Source organism: Phocoena sinus, chromosome 4 (assembly GCF_008692025.1).
Source record: "Phocoena sinus isolate mPhoSin1 chromosome 4, mPhoSin1.pri, whole genome shotgun sequence".
Lineage (NCBI taxonomy): Eukaryota > Metazoa > Chordata > Mammalia > Artiodactyla > Phocoenidae > Phocoena > Phocoena sinus.
The window spans coordinates 45,895,287-45,910,238 of record NC_045766.1 but is presented as its reverse complement, the minus strand read 5'-3'; positions in this window follow the sequence as shown (position 1 = coordinate 45,910,238).

Genomic DNA, 14,952 nt, shown 5'->3' with positions numbered 1-14,952 from the left:
GAAGATTGTATTTTCTCTATTATTAGTATGTAGTATTCAATATATATCCCCCCCAAATTACTTCCTGTTGTTTAGTTCTTACATATTTTTTATTTGGCTTACTTGACCTGTCTCGTAGTGTGTGTTAAAGTATCTATTAGCAGTGTGTTTCTCTGCTTCTCCCTGCATCTCTTGTAGTATTTGTTTTACATAGGTGGTTGCTGTGTTATTTGTTGTGTAGATATTCATACCTGTTACATCCTAAATGTGAATTTTAACATTATAAAGTGTCCTTTTTCTCCCTCTTGCTTAGTGCTTTTTGAAATTTGTCTTTTGACCTTGAGTTAAACCCATTCATTTATTGATATCACTATTATGTTTGGGCTAATTCTGTTATAATTTCTGCATGTATTATGTTATAATTACTGTGTATTCTTTTCTACTTGGTTGTACCATCTTTGCTTTTTTAAAAAATTCCTTTTGTATTTAGGAAGGTTTATATTTTTATCCTAGTGGTGGCTTTGTATTAATATATTACAGAATTTTTAACCCCTTGTTTTCTTACTTAAATTTTCATTGTCTGGTATGTCAATTTTAAATCATATCCTTTAATGCCCACCTATTACCTAAATGAGAGTCAGTGTTCTTTTTCTGCATTTCCCTTGTTCTCTCCCTTCTCTTATTTCTAATTACATTTTTCTACTTTATCAGAACACAGAATACCTACATGGTTTTCTTCTACCTTTGTTTCCACCATCGTTTCAGTCTAAATGAATGCTACAATTAAATATATGAATGCTCACAAGTTGTCCCTTTGCCTAAGTTTTCTCAGTTGTCTGCTGGTTGGATGAAGCTCATCCTCTAGTAGCTTTTATGCTATATATTTATATAGTATTCTCTGAGTTCTTGCAAGTTCAACATTATTTTCCTATAGTCTTGATACTTAAAGAATATCTTGGTTGCATATAATATCCTTAGTTCACATATTCTTTCCTTAAATTTCTTGAAAATTGTAGCTTCGCTATTACCTTGCTTTGTATGTTGTTTCTGAGATGTCTGGTGTTGATCTCATTCTCTTGCCTTTACATTATTTTGTCTTTTTTGCCTGGAAACCCTAGGATTTTTTCCTTATTTTCAGAGTCTAGTAGTTTTATTAAGATATGTATCAGAGTTGGTCATTCCAGGTCAATTTTCTTGATAACTAATATGCCCTTTCTGTGTGTAGATTGAGGTCTTCCTTTATTTCTGTAAAGTGTTCCTGGATTACAGTTTTAAATATGAATTCTATTCCATTGTTTTGTCTTTCTGGGACATCAGTTAACATGTTGAACTCTCCTTACCTGTCATCCACTGTCTTTTTTTCTTTTTTATACTCCAACATATTTATTGGAGTATAATTGCTTTACAGTGTTGTGTTAGTTTCTACTGTATAACAAAGTGAATCAGCTATATGTATACATATATCCCAATATCCCCTCCCTCTTGCATCTCTCTCCCACCCTCCCTATCCCACCCCTCACCCAGAAATCCCACTACTGGGCATATACCCTGAGAAAATAATAATTCAAAAAATTCATGTACCACAATGTTCATTGCAGCACTATTTACAATAGCCAGGACATGGAAGCAACCTAGGTGTCCATCGACAGATGAATGGATAAAGAAGTTGTGGCACATATATACAATGGAATATTACTCAACTATAAAAAGAAATGAAATTATTTGTAGTGAGGTGGATGGACCTAGAGTCTGTCATACAGAGTGAAGTAAGTTAGAAAGAGAAAAACAAATACCGTATGCTAACACATATATATGGAATCTAAAAAAAAGAAAGAAAAAGAAAAAATGGTTCTGATGAACCTAGGGGCAGGGCAGGAATAAAGACACAATCGTAGAGAATGGACTTGAGGACACGGGGAGGGGGAAGGGTAAGCTGGGACAAAGTGAGAGAATGGCATGGACATATACACACTACCAAATGTAAAATAGATAGCTAGTGGGAAGCAGCAGCATAGCACAGGGAGGTCAGCTCAGTGCTTTGTCTTCCACTTTCTTTGTGACCTTTTTTTACTTATTTATTTAATTATTTTCCTGCTTTTCTTCAAGATCCTGTTAAATTTTTATCCAAATCTACTCTCTCAGGCACTTTGTAATTTAACCTTTATTTCTTTTTTTTTTTAATTGGAGTACAATTGCTTTACAATGGTGTGTTAGTTTCTGCTTTATAACAAAGTGAATCAGTTATACATATACATGTTCCCATATCTCCTCCCTCTTGCGTGTCCCTCCCCCACTCCCTATCCCACCCCTCTAGGTGGTCACAAAGCACCGAGCTGATCTCCCTGTGCTGTGCAGCTGATTCCCACTAGGGATCTATTTTACATTTGGTAGTATTTATAAGTCCATGCCACTCTCTCACTTCGTCCCAGCTTACCCTTCGCCCTCCCTGTGTCCTCAAGTCCATTCTCTATGTCTGCATCTTTATTCCTGTCCTGCCCCTAGGTTCTTCAGAAGCATTTTTTCTTATATCCCATATATATGTGTTAGTCTACGGTATTTATTTTTCTCTTTTTGACTTACTTCACTCTGTATGACAGACTCTAGGTCCATCCACCTCACTACAAATAACTCAATTTCATTTCTTTTTATGGCTGAGTAATATTCCATTGTGTATATGTGACACATCTTCTTTATCCATTCATCTGTCGATGGACACCTAGGTTGCTTCCATGTCCTGGCTATTGTAAATAGAGCTGCAATGAACCTTGTGATAGATGACTCTTTTTGAATTATGTTAACCTTTATTTCTGGTGTAATTTTTTTCTATTTCTTTCCCACATTCAACCAACTCTCATATCTCCCTATTTTCATGCATTTGAGTCCTTAGTACTTGTATTTCTGATTTAGTCTACTTTTTCATATATCACATGCTGGGGCTTCCCTGGTGGTGCAGTGGTTGAGAGTCCGCCTGCCGATGCAGGGGACACGGGTTCGTGCCCCGGTCCGGGAAGATCCCACGTGCCACGGAGAGGCTGGGCCCGTGAACCATGGCCGCTGAGCCTGTGCGTCCCGCGTACCGCAAAAAAACAAACACTAAACTGACCTCATATATCACATGCTTATTTGAGGATATTTTATTTAGTTGGGGTATACTGACTCAGTTTTCTTTTAGCAGCTTTTTTTTTCATTATTTTTTCAAGGTAGGGGGATTTTCAGCAGCGAAAATGAATTGTGTTGCTGTTGGGGAAAGAGGAAGCCCAGTGTGCCTTGTTTCTTTTCTATTACCACCAGATACTTAATTTCCCCCTCTTATTTTCTTCTTTCCTTCTCTGCCTCATTCTTCTCTGGATGCGGTGCTTCATCAAAGGTGTCACATCCAGGGCTTCCCTGGTGGCGCAGTGGTTGAGAGTCCGCCTGCCGATGCAGGGGACACGGGTTCGTGCCCCGGTCCGGGAAGATCCCACATGCCGCAGAGTGGCTGGGCCCGTGAGCCATGGCCGCTGAGCCTGCGCGTCCGGAGCCTGTGCTCAGCAACAGGAGAGGCCACAGCAGTGAGAGGCCTGCATACCGCAAAAAAAAAAAAAAAAAAAAAGCTGTCACATCCAGTCCTGCCTCTTCCCTGCAACTCGTGCTGCAAACTTTCTATCAAGTACCCACCTCTTTTCAGAATACTGGCCTTTAATGTTGCACTTTCTCTTTCTAGAGATGATTTTACCTTTGCTTTTTCTAAGTCCTCTTTTCCTTTCTGCTCCTTTTCAGAGGCTCTCTTAAACTTCCCCTTACTTGCTCTCCCTGCTCACAGGCTTGCCAGCAGCAGGAGAGAAGTAAGAACTCTTGGATTTTTCTTCTCGACTCACAGGTGATTTGAAGGTCGCAGTGTTTGCTGTCTCCTAGTAATACTGAAGGCATAAGTCAGCTAAGGTTTCATTTAGTCTTACTGAATTTCTCGTTTCAAATAGGAGAATGTGTGGGATATTAAGAATCAGACAGCCACCATTGTTCTCCAAACCTGGAACTTCCTTTTCCAATATTTCAAATAATTTTGCTGGTTTGTGAAATTCAAACTTCCTGAAACCTATGAATTAAAAGACTGAGCTTTAGGGCTTCCCTGGTGGCGCAGTGGTTGAGAGTCTGCCTGCCGATGCAGAGGACACGGGTTCGTGTCCCGGTCCAGGAAGATCACACATGCCGCAGAGCGGCTAGGCCCGTGAACCATGGCCGCTGAGCCTGAGCGTCCGGAGCCTGTGCTCCGCAACTGGAGAGGCCACAGCAGTGAGAGGCCCACGTACCGAAAAGACTGAGCTTTAGAGGTAAATGAAGACCCTGTGTTTTGGGAGGACAGATTCAGGGGAAAGCTGTGGGCTCCCTCAATCCTTCCAGTCCCCTTCTTCCACAGGGAGCACTGGTAGGAAGTAAGCTCCATTTTTCTTTTCCCTGGTCTTGGTGCTCTTGCTGTTAACTGTCAGGTTAACCTGGGAGACAATTTTCTATTCTGAGAAGGTTCTAAATTGGCATACTCATGTTGGCTAAAATAGGATACTCCTGGGCTTCAAATTAAGAAATAATATGTCTAGAAGGTCCAAAGACTGTTTCCAGCCATCCAGTGAACTATGCAAATCAACTGTGGTAAATGTAAAAGCACGCATTTTGAGTAAAGCCTAGTGTTATTAATGAGGATAAGCCCACTTGTATTAGTCTAATCTGGCTGTCATGAAATACCATAAACTGCATGGCTTAAACAACAAAATTTCATTTTCTCACAGATTTGGAGGCTGGAAGTCTGAGATTAGCAACAGAAAAGAAAATCAGGGAAGAGAATGCTAAGTAAAACCATTGAACTGCAGCTATGTTAAGGAAGACCTAAGATAGATGGTCTCACTTGCTAAAATTAATACTAAAGAAAGGAGGGAGGGACCCCATGAAAAAATCACACAAGAATGTAAAAATGAATTTGCATACCGTGGCTTTCAGCTACAAGATATTAGAGGAAGAAGGAAAATGGCCTGGAAGATGATTCTAAGTAACATTGCCTTATAAATGTGCTGAAATGTTTCACTCAGTATGAAATAATAAAGATATATGTTATTGTTTTGTAAAGATGCTAAATAAGAGAGCAAAGAGTGCTTCAGAAAAGATCTCATCACCTGGGCACACTGCATGAAAAGCTACAAATTATCAACAGAATATTATTCTAAATGGAATTGGAAAAAGAAGAAATTACATAGATTGAATTCCAAATGAAATTAAGATTGGGGGAGCATCAATTATAGCTGAATACTGATCTATTTCACCTATTTTCTTGGTTGGCATTTATATTTGACCTCTTTTATAATGTTTATGCATTTCTCTTTTCTATTAAGCTTTTTCCAGAAATTGAGAGATTTTTATGATTTTGATAGTTTGACATTTACATTCCAAGCAAAAGGGCTAAGCTTTTTTTTTTTTTTTAGGGCTAAGCTTTTTCAAGCATGTGTTACTAAGGACTTTGAGAAAATAAACCCAGTCATTTGATACCACTGCCAAGAAATAGCACTCATCCCTCTAAATCAAATCAGCTATTCATAACAGCATATTTAATATCTCATTTCATCTATAATTATCCTACAGAGTCTGGCTTTGCAAGTATAGTTATAAAGTTATTCTCTGAATACCATTATACTCACTAACATTTCATTTTTTTTTAAACATCTTTATTGGAATATAATTGCTTTACAATGGTGTGTTAGTTTCTGCTTTATAACAAAGTGAATCAGCTATGCATATACATATATCCCCATATCTCCTCCCTCTTGTGTCTCCCTCCCACCCTCCCTATCCCACCCCTCTAGGTGGTCACAAAGCACAGAGCTGATCTCCCTGTGCTATGCGGCTGCTTCCCACGTGCTATCTATTTTACGTTTGGTAGTGTATATATGTTCATGACATCTCTCGCTTCGTCCCAGCTTACCCTTCCCCCTCCCCATGTCCTCAAGTCCATTCTCTACATCTGCATCTTTATTCCTGTTCTGCCCCTAGGCTCTTCAGAACTTTTTTTTTTTTTGATTCCATATATATGTATTAGCATATGGTATTTGTTTTTCTCCTTCTGACTTATTTCACTCTGTATGACAGTCTCTAGGTCCATCCACATCACTAAAAATAACTCAATTTCGTTTCCTTTTATGGCTGAGTAATATTCCATTGTATGTATGTGCCACATCTTCTTTATCCATTCATCTGTCAATGGACACTTAATTTGCTTCCATATCCTGGCTATTGTAAATAGAGCTGCAATGAACATTGTGGTACATGAAACTTTTTGAATTATGGTTTTCTCAGGGTATATGCCCAGTAGTGGGATTGCTGGGTCATATGGTAGTTCTATTTTTAGTTTTTTAAGGAACCTCCAAACTGTTCTCCATAGTGGCTGTATCAATTTACATTCCCACCAACAGTGCAAAAGTGTTCCCTTTTCTCCACATCCTCTCCAGCATTTCTCGTTTGTAGATTTTTTGATGATGACCATTCTGACCGGTGTGAGGTGATACCTCATTGTAGTTTTGATTTGCATTTCTCTAATGATTTGTGACATTGAGCATCCTTTCATGTGTTTGTTGGCAATCTGTATATCTTCTTTGGAGAAATGTTTATTTAGGTCTTCTGCCCATTTTTGGATTGGGTTGTTTCTTTTTTTTTGATATTGAGCTGCATTTGCTGTAAATTTTGGAGATTAATCCTTTGTCAGTTGCTTCATTTGCAAATATTTTCTTCCATTCTGAGGATTGTCTTTTCATCTTGTTTATGGTTTCCTTTGCTGTGCAAAAGCTTTTAAGTTTCATTAGGTCCCATTTGTTTATTTTTGTTTTTCCATTTCTCTAGGAGGTGGGTCAAAAAGGATCTTGCTGTGATTTATGTCATAGCGTATTCTGCCTATGTTTTCCTCTAAGAGTTTTATAGTGTCTGGTCTTACAGCTAGGTCTTTAATTGAGTTTATTTTTGTGTATGGGGTTAGGGAGTGTTCTAATTTCATTCTTTTACATGTAGCTGTCCAGTTTTCCCAGCACCACTTATTGAAGAGGCTGTCTTTTCTCCATTGTATATTCTTGCCTCCTTTATCAAACATAAGGTGACCATATGTGCGTGGGTTTATCTCTGGGCTTTCTATCCTGTTCCATTGATCTATATTTGTTTTTGTGCCAGTACCATACTGTCTTGATTACTGTAGCTTTGTAGTACAGTCTGAGGTCAGGGAGCCTGGTTGCTCCAGCTCCATTTTTATTTCTCAACATTGCTTTGGCTATTCGGGGTCTTTTTTGTTTCCAAACAAATTGTGCAATTTTTTTTTTTTTTTTGAGGTATGCAGGCCTCTCACTGTTGTGGCCTCTCCCGTTGCGGGGCACAGGCTCCAGATGCGCAGGCTCAGTGGCTATGGCTCATGGGCCCAGCTGCTCTGTGGCATGTGGGATCTTCCCGGACCAGGGCACGAACCCGTGTCCCCTGCATTGGCAGGCAGACTCCCAACCACTGTGCTACCAGGGAAGCCCAAATTGTGCAATTTTTTATTCTAGTTCTGTGAAAAATGCCATTGGTAATTTGATAGGGATTGCATTGAATCTGTAGATTGCTTTGGGTAGTAGAGTCATTTTCACAATGTTGATTCTTCCCCTCCAAGAACATCGTATATCTCTCTATCTATTTGTATCATCTTTAATTTCTTTCATCAGTGTCTTATAGTTTTCTGCATACAGGTCTTTTGTCTCCTTAGGTAGGTTTATTCCTAGATATTTTATTTTTTTTGTTGCAGTGGTAAATGGGAGTGTTTCCGTAATTTCTCTTTCAGATTTTTCATCATTAGTGTATAGGAACACAAGAGATTTTTGTGCATTAATTTTGTATCCTGCTGCTTTACCAAATTCATTGATTAGCTCTAGTAGTTTTCTGGTGGCATCTTTAGGATTCTCTATGTATAATGTCATGTCATCTGCAAACAATGACAGTTTTAACTTCTTCTTTTCTGATTTGGATTCCTTTTATTTCTTTTTCTTCTTGTATTGATGTGGCTGAAACTTCCAAAACTATGTTGAATAGTAGTGGTGAGAGTGGGCAACCTTGTCTTGTTCCTGACCTTAGTGGAAATGGTTTCAGTTTTTCACCACTGAGAACCATGTTGGCTGTGGGTGTGTCATATATGGCCTTTATTATGTTGAGGTAAGTTCCCTCTATGCCTACTTCCTGGAGGGTTTTTATCATAAATGCGTGTTGAATTTTGTTGAAAGCTTTTTTTTGCATCTACTGAGATGATCATATGGTTTTATCCTTCAGTTTGTTAATGTAGTGTATCACATTGATTGATTTGCGTATATTGAAGAATTCTTGCGTTCCTGGGATAAACCCCACTTGAATATGGTGTATGATCCTTTCAATGTGCTGTTGGATACTGTGTGCTGGTATTTTGTTGAGGATTTTTGCATCTATTTTCATCAATGATATTGGCCTGTAGTTTTCTTTCTTTGTGACATCTTTGTCTGGTTTTGGTATCAGGGTGATGGTGGCCTCATAGAATGACTTTGGGAGTGTTCCGCCCTCTGCTATATTTTGGAAGAGTTTGAGAAGGATAGGTGTTAGCTCTTCTCTAAATGTTTTATAGAATTCGCCTGTGAAGCCATCTGGTCCTGGGCTTTTGTTTTTTGGAAGATGTTTAATCACAGTTTCAATTTCAGTGCTTGTGATTAGTCTGTTTATATTTTCTATTTCTTCCTGGTTCAGTCTTGCAAGGCTGTGCTTTTCTAAGAATTTGTCCATTTCTTCCAGGTTGTGCATTTTATTGGCATATACTTGCTTGTAGTAATCTCTCATGATCCTTTGTATTTCTGCAGTGTCAGTTGTTACTTCTTCTTTTTCATTTCTAATTCTATTGATCTGAGTCTTCTCCCTCTTTTTCTTGATGAGTTTGGCCAGTGGTTTATCAATTTTGTTTATCTTCTCAAAGAACCACCTTTTAGTTTTATTGATCTTTCCTATCATTTCCTTCATTTCTTTTTCATTTATTTCTGATCTGATACTTATGATTTCTTTCCTTCTGCTAACTTTGGGGATTTTTTGTTCTTCTTTCTCTAATTGCTTTAAGTGTCAATTTAGGTTGTTTATTTGAGATGTTTCTTGTTTCTTGAGGTAGGATTTTATTGCTATAAACTTCCCTCTTAGAACTGCTTTTGCTGCATCCCATAGGTTTTGGGTCATCATATTTTCTTTGTCATTTGTTTCTAGATATATTTTTGATTTCCTCTTTGATTTCTTCAGTGATCTCTTGGTTATTTGGTAGTGTATTGTTTAGCCTCCATGTGTGTGTATTTTTTACAGATTTTTTCCTGTAATTAGTATCTAGTCTCATAGCGTTGTGGTCAGAAAAGATACTTTATACAATTTCAATTTTCTTAAGTTTACCAAGGCTTTATTTGTGACCCAAGATACCATCTATCCTGGAGAACGTTTCATGTGCACTTGAGAAGAAAGTGTATTCTGTTGTTTTTGGATGGAATGTCCTATAAATATCAATTAAGTCTCTCATTTAATGTATCATTTAGAGCTTGCGTTTCCTTATTTATTTTCATTTTGGATGATCTGTCCATTGGTGAAAGTGGGGTGTTAAAGTCCGCTACTATTATTGTGTCACTGTCAATTTTCCCTTATGGCTGTTAGCATTTGCCTTATGTATTGAGGTGCTCCTATGTTGGGTGCATAAGTATTTACAATTGTTATATCTTCTTGGATTGATCCCTTGATCATTATGTAGTGTCCTTCTTTGTCTCTTGTAATAGTCTTTATTTTAAAGTCTATTTTATCTGATATAAGAACTGCTACTCCAGCTTTCTTTTGATTTCCATTTGCGTAGAATATCTTTTTCCATCCCCTGACTGTCAGTCTGTATGTGTCCCTAGGTCTGAAGTGGGACTCTTGTAGACAGCATATATACAGGTCTTGTTTTTGTATCCGTTCAGCCAGTCTATGTCTTTTGGTTGGAGCATTTAATCCATTTACATTTAAGGTAGTTATAGATATGTATGTTCCTATTACCATTTTCTTAATTGTTTTGGGTTTGTTTTTGTAGGTCTTTTCCTTCTGTTGTGTTTCCTGCCTAGAGAAGTTCCTTTGGCATTTGTTGTAAAGCTGGTTTGGTGGTGCTGAATTCTCTTAGCTTTTGCTTGTCTGTAAAGGTTTTAATTTCTCCATCAATTCTGAATGAGATCCTTGCTGGGTAGAATAATCTTGGTTGTAGGTTTTTCCCTTTCATCACTTTAAATATGTCCCTTCTGGCTTGCAGAGTTTCTGCTGAAAGATCAGCTGTTAACCTTATGGGGATTCCCTTGTATGTTAATTGTTGCTTTTCCCTTGCTGCTTTTAATATTTTTTCTTTGTAATTAATTTTTGATAGTTTAATTAATATGTGTTTTGGCATGTTTCTCCTTGGATTTATCCTGTATGGGACTTTCTGTGCTTCCTGGACTTGATTGACTATTTCCTTTCCCATATTGGGGAAGTTTTCAACTATAATCTCTTCAAATGTTTTCGCAGCCACTTTTTTTTTCTCTTCCTCTTCTGGGACCCCTATAATTCAAATGTTGGTGCATTTAATGTTGTCCCAGAGGTCTCTAAGACTGTCTTCAATTCTTTTCATTCTTTTTCCTTTATTCTGCTCTGTGGTAGTTATTTCCACTATTTTATCTTCCAGGTCACTTATCGGTTCTTCTGCTATTGATTCCTTCTAGAGAATTTTTAATTTCATTTATTGTGTTGTTCATCTTTGTTTGTTTGCTCTTTAGTTCTTCTATGTCCTTGTTGAACGTTTCTTGTATTTTCTCCATTCTCTTTCCAAGATTTTGGATCATGTTTACCATCATTACTCTGAATCCTTCTTCAGGTAGACTGCCTATTTCCTCTTAGTTTGCTTGGCCTGGTGGGTTTTTACCTTGCTCCTTCATCTGCTGCGTATTTATCTGTCTTCTCATTTTCCTTAACTTACTGTGTTTGGGGTCTCCTTTTCGCAGGCTGCAGGTTCGCAGTTCCCATTGTTTTTGGTGTCCGCCCCCAGTGGCTAAGGTTGGTTCAGTGGGTTGTATAGGGTTGCTGGTGGAGGGGACTGGTGCCTGTGTTCTGCTGGATGAGGCTGGATCTTGTCTTTCTGGTGGGCAGGTCCACGTCTGGTGGTTTGTTTTGGGGTGTCTGTGACCTTATTATGATTTTAGGCAGCCTCTCTGTTAATGGGTGGTGTTGTGTTCCTGTCTTGCTAGTTGTTTGGCATAGGGTGTCCAGCACTGTAGCTTGCTGGTCATTGAGTGGAGCTGGGTCTTAGTGTTCAGATGGAGATTTCTGGAAGAGGTTTAGCCATTTGATATTATGTGGAGCCAGGAGGTCTCTGATGGACCAATGTCCTGAACTTGGCTCTCCCACCTCAGAGGCTCAGGCCTGACACCTAGCTGGAGCACCAAGATCCGTCAGCCACACGGCCTCAGAAGAAAAGGGAGAAAAAAAAAAAGAATGAAAGAAAGAAAAGAAAGGAACAGAAAGAAAATAAGTAAAGTTATTAAAATAAAAAAAAATTTTAAATATTATTAAAAATTAAAAAGTAATAAGAAAAAGAAAGAAGAGAGCAACCAAACCAAAAAAAGAAATCCACCAGTGATAAGAAGCGCTAAAAACTATACTAAAAAACAAACAAACAAAAAATAAAACGGACAGACAGAACCCTAGGACAAATGGTAAAAACAAAGCTATGCAGACAAAAGCTATGCACACAAAGAAGAATACACATACACACTCTCTGAACCTGTTCCCTGTCTGTAGAACAGAGTCAGGGTTAGCAGTCTGTTTTGTTGGGAGGATAAGTGCATGTAAAATGCCTGGATCCAAGCCCCTACTGAAACCAAGCAGGACCCAGTGGGACTCCTGGACACAAAAAGCACTAACATATTTCCTATGTTTCCCTTTTTTTCTGATAGTACTCACAAGCCCTACATGAGTTACTTGGTGTCCTCCAGACTCCTCTCTTGAAGGAAACTGCCCCAGCCATGGTCATTGCTGAAGGAAAGGGATCTTGGCTATTTTTACGTGACCCTCCCTATCAACACTGATTGGAACAGGGGTGGAAAGCTTATCCAATGGCAAAAATCACTGGGGTTGGCCTTTGAGATAGCCAGTCTGAAGTACAGCTCTGCTCCACCGTGATGAGCTGGGCCACTTCAGACCCTCGCTCTAAATTCTAAACTAGGTAATTCTGAAAATTACTTGGCAGTGGGAGAGGAAACTAAAATAATGCAATGAAGCCATGAAGCAGAAGACATATGGGCCAACATTAGGAGGAAACAGAGACCACCAGTAAGGATGAGGTGGAGAAAATTGATCAGAGGATAAGTTGTCCGTTGGTAGTGAAAAAGTAGGGTGTAGAAACACAGAAACAAACAGCAGAAGAGTTGCTCGAGTTACATTTAGGTGAAAATTCAATTGACTGCTATTGAGATAAGATAATCCAATTCCCAGACTTGGTTTTGTTCCAGAATAACCTTCCAGTACTGCATCAGACTCGGCACTACTGTGAAGGCATACCTCGGAGGTGTTGAGGGTTCAGTTCCAGATCGCCACAATAAAGCAAGTCACAAAAATTTTTTGGTTTCCCGTTGCATATACAAGTTATGTCTACACTATACTGTAGTCTAGTAAGTGTGTGATAGCATTATGTCTAAAAAAAAAGTACATGCCTTAATTAAAAAATACTTTTTTGCTAAAAAATGCTGTCATCTGAGCCTTTAGTGAGTTGTAATCTTTTTGCAACAGTAACGTTGCAAAAAGATCACTGATCACAGGTGACCATAACAAATTAATAATGAAAAAGTTTGAAATATTACAAAAATTACACAAAGACACAAAGTAAGCAAATGCTATTGGAAAAATTGCTCGACACAGGGTTGCCACTTTGGCTTTTACAGCTAGAAATCACCCAGCATCCCTCCTCCCAACCAGGTGCCCAAGACCGTGTCCATTCTCCAGCACAGCCTGCCTCTCATAGTACTGGTTATTCATTTCTCCAAAGTCATTTGCAACAGGGAAGTACAGGTGCTTGAATTGTGGCAGTCCTTAGTCAGACTCTCATTTTTCTTAGGTCCAGTATACATAAACTCCTTATAAGTCCTGGAGTTAATATGGCAAGGGCGATTCACTTGAAAACCTACTGAAACAGCCATTAATTTTTTTCTAGCCATCTTGCAAGCAGTTCGCGTTTCCTACCCAGCATCCCTTCCCTGTCTCTTCCTTGGTAACAAAACCCTGTTTTCATACAGAACATTGTATCCAACACCAGGCAAGATAGCCTGCATTTCCCAGACTGCCTCATAGGCAGAAATGACCACATGACAAATGACACGATTCTGGCAAATGAAACCATAAGGGGAAGACTGTTTGGGGCTCTGGAAAGGCCTTTGTTTTTACATGATAAAATAGGAAGCGTGTTCCCTCTTCCCTTCATCCTCAGGAAGTTCATACTGGAGTCACTTAACCAACTGCCTTTTTCTAGATTTCTAGCTACATTAAAACAAAAAAAAAAAAACAATTCCTGTTGCTACTTGCAAGCTAGTACATTCCTAATAGTTACAAACAATTAGGAAGATGATAACATTTGTCTTGTTAGAAAATACTGGAGAATACACAAGGTTAAAAGCAATAAGCACAGTTTTAGACTTGCTGGACTTAGGTTTCTGGGAACCAGCTAACTGTGGTGTCCACAAACCTTCATTTTGTAAAACATGCTGTATTTGTGAAGCACAATAAAACAAGGTACGCCTGTAATTCGTTACTTCTCCAGGAGTGCCCAGTGTATCCCTCTCTTCCTCTTTTTAATCACACTATATAACAAACCCCCATTACTTGACTATGTAAGTGAGTTTGGTTTTTATGACCCAAATAGCCTGACCTGCATTGCCTAATGGTAGTGTTTGGGTAGCTCTCTTTGTGGAGTATTGATATTTAGGTACTTGTATTTATTTTCCTAACACGGTATTCTCATAGTGTCTTCAGTACTATGAGATGCAGGCTGTGCTGGAGAATAGACACGGTCTTGGGCACCTGGGTGGGAGGAGGGGTACTGGGTGACTCCCAGCTGTAAAAGCCAAAGTGACCCCAAAGCCACTGGCTTCCGTAAGTGAGGATGTCCTCACACAGTCAGCTGGGTGACAGTGGGTGCTTCCCCTTCTGAAGCTCAAATCCTGAAGTTTGTACTTTTATCTTGAAAAAAATTTAAAGCTACAGAGCTGTAAGAAGAGTACAATAATATACATCGATGTGTGTAAGTGTGTATTTAGAGTTGTTATATATGATCATTATTGTTGAGCCAGTTGCAGACATTACAGGCATCATGACCCTTATCCTAAATACATTGCCATTTATCTCTAAGAACAAATACATTCTCTTATATAACCACGGGGCAATTATCAAATTTGGAAAATTTCATATTGATTCAATACTATTTTCTAATATACAGTCCATATTTAAATGTTGCCTTTCCTCCCAATGCTCTTCCCTCCCTTCACTCAACCCCAATTCAAGAAGCCAATCTGGGATTATGAGTTGCATGTAGTTGCCTTGTGTTTTCAGTTTCAATGATTCTTTATCATTTCATGACATTGACATTTTGGGAAGAGGATGGTTGGATGTCTTATGGAATTCTATCTATTTGGATGTGTCTGTTTACTCATGAATAGATTCAGTTTGGGGTTTGGCAGGGATACTGTGGAAGTGATGCTGGGTCCTTCTCAGCACATCACATCCAGATGCACATGATGTCAGTCTGTCCCATTATTGGCGATGTTAACTCCAATAACTTACTCCACTGCAAGGTACCCCTTTTGCTTCTGTAATATAAGTAATCTGTGGGGAAGATACTTTGAAATTGTGTAAATATTTTATTTTTTAAGAAACTTTAATCAATTGATGATCTTTTCCTGAATC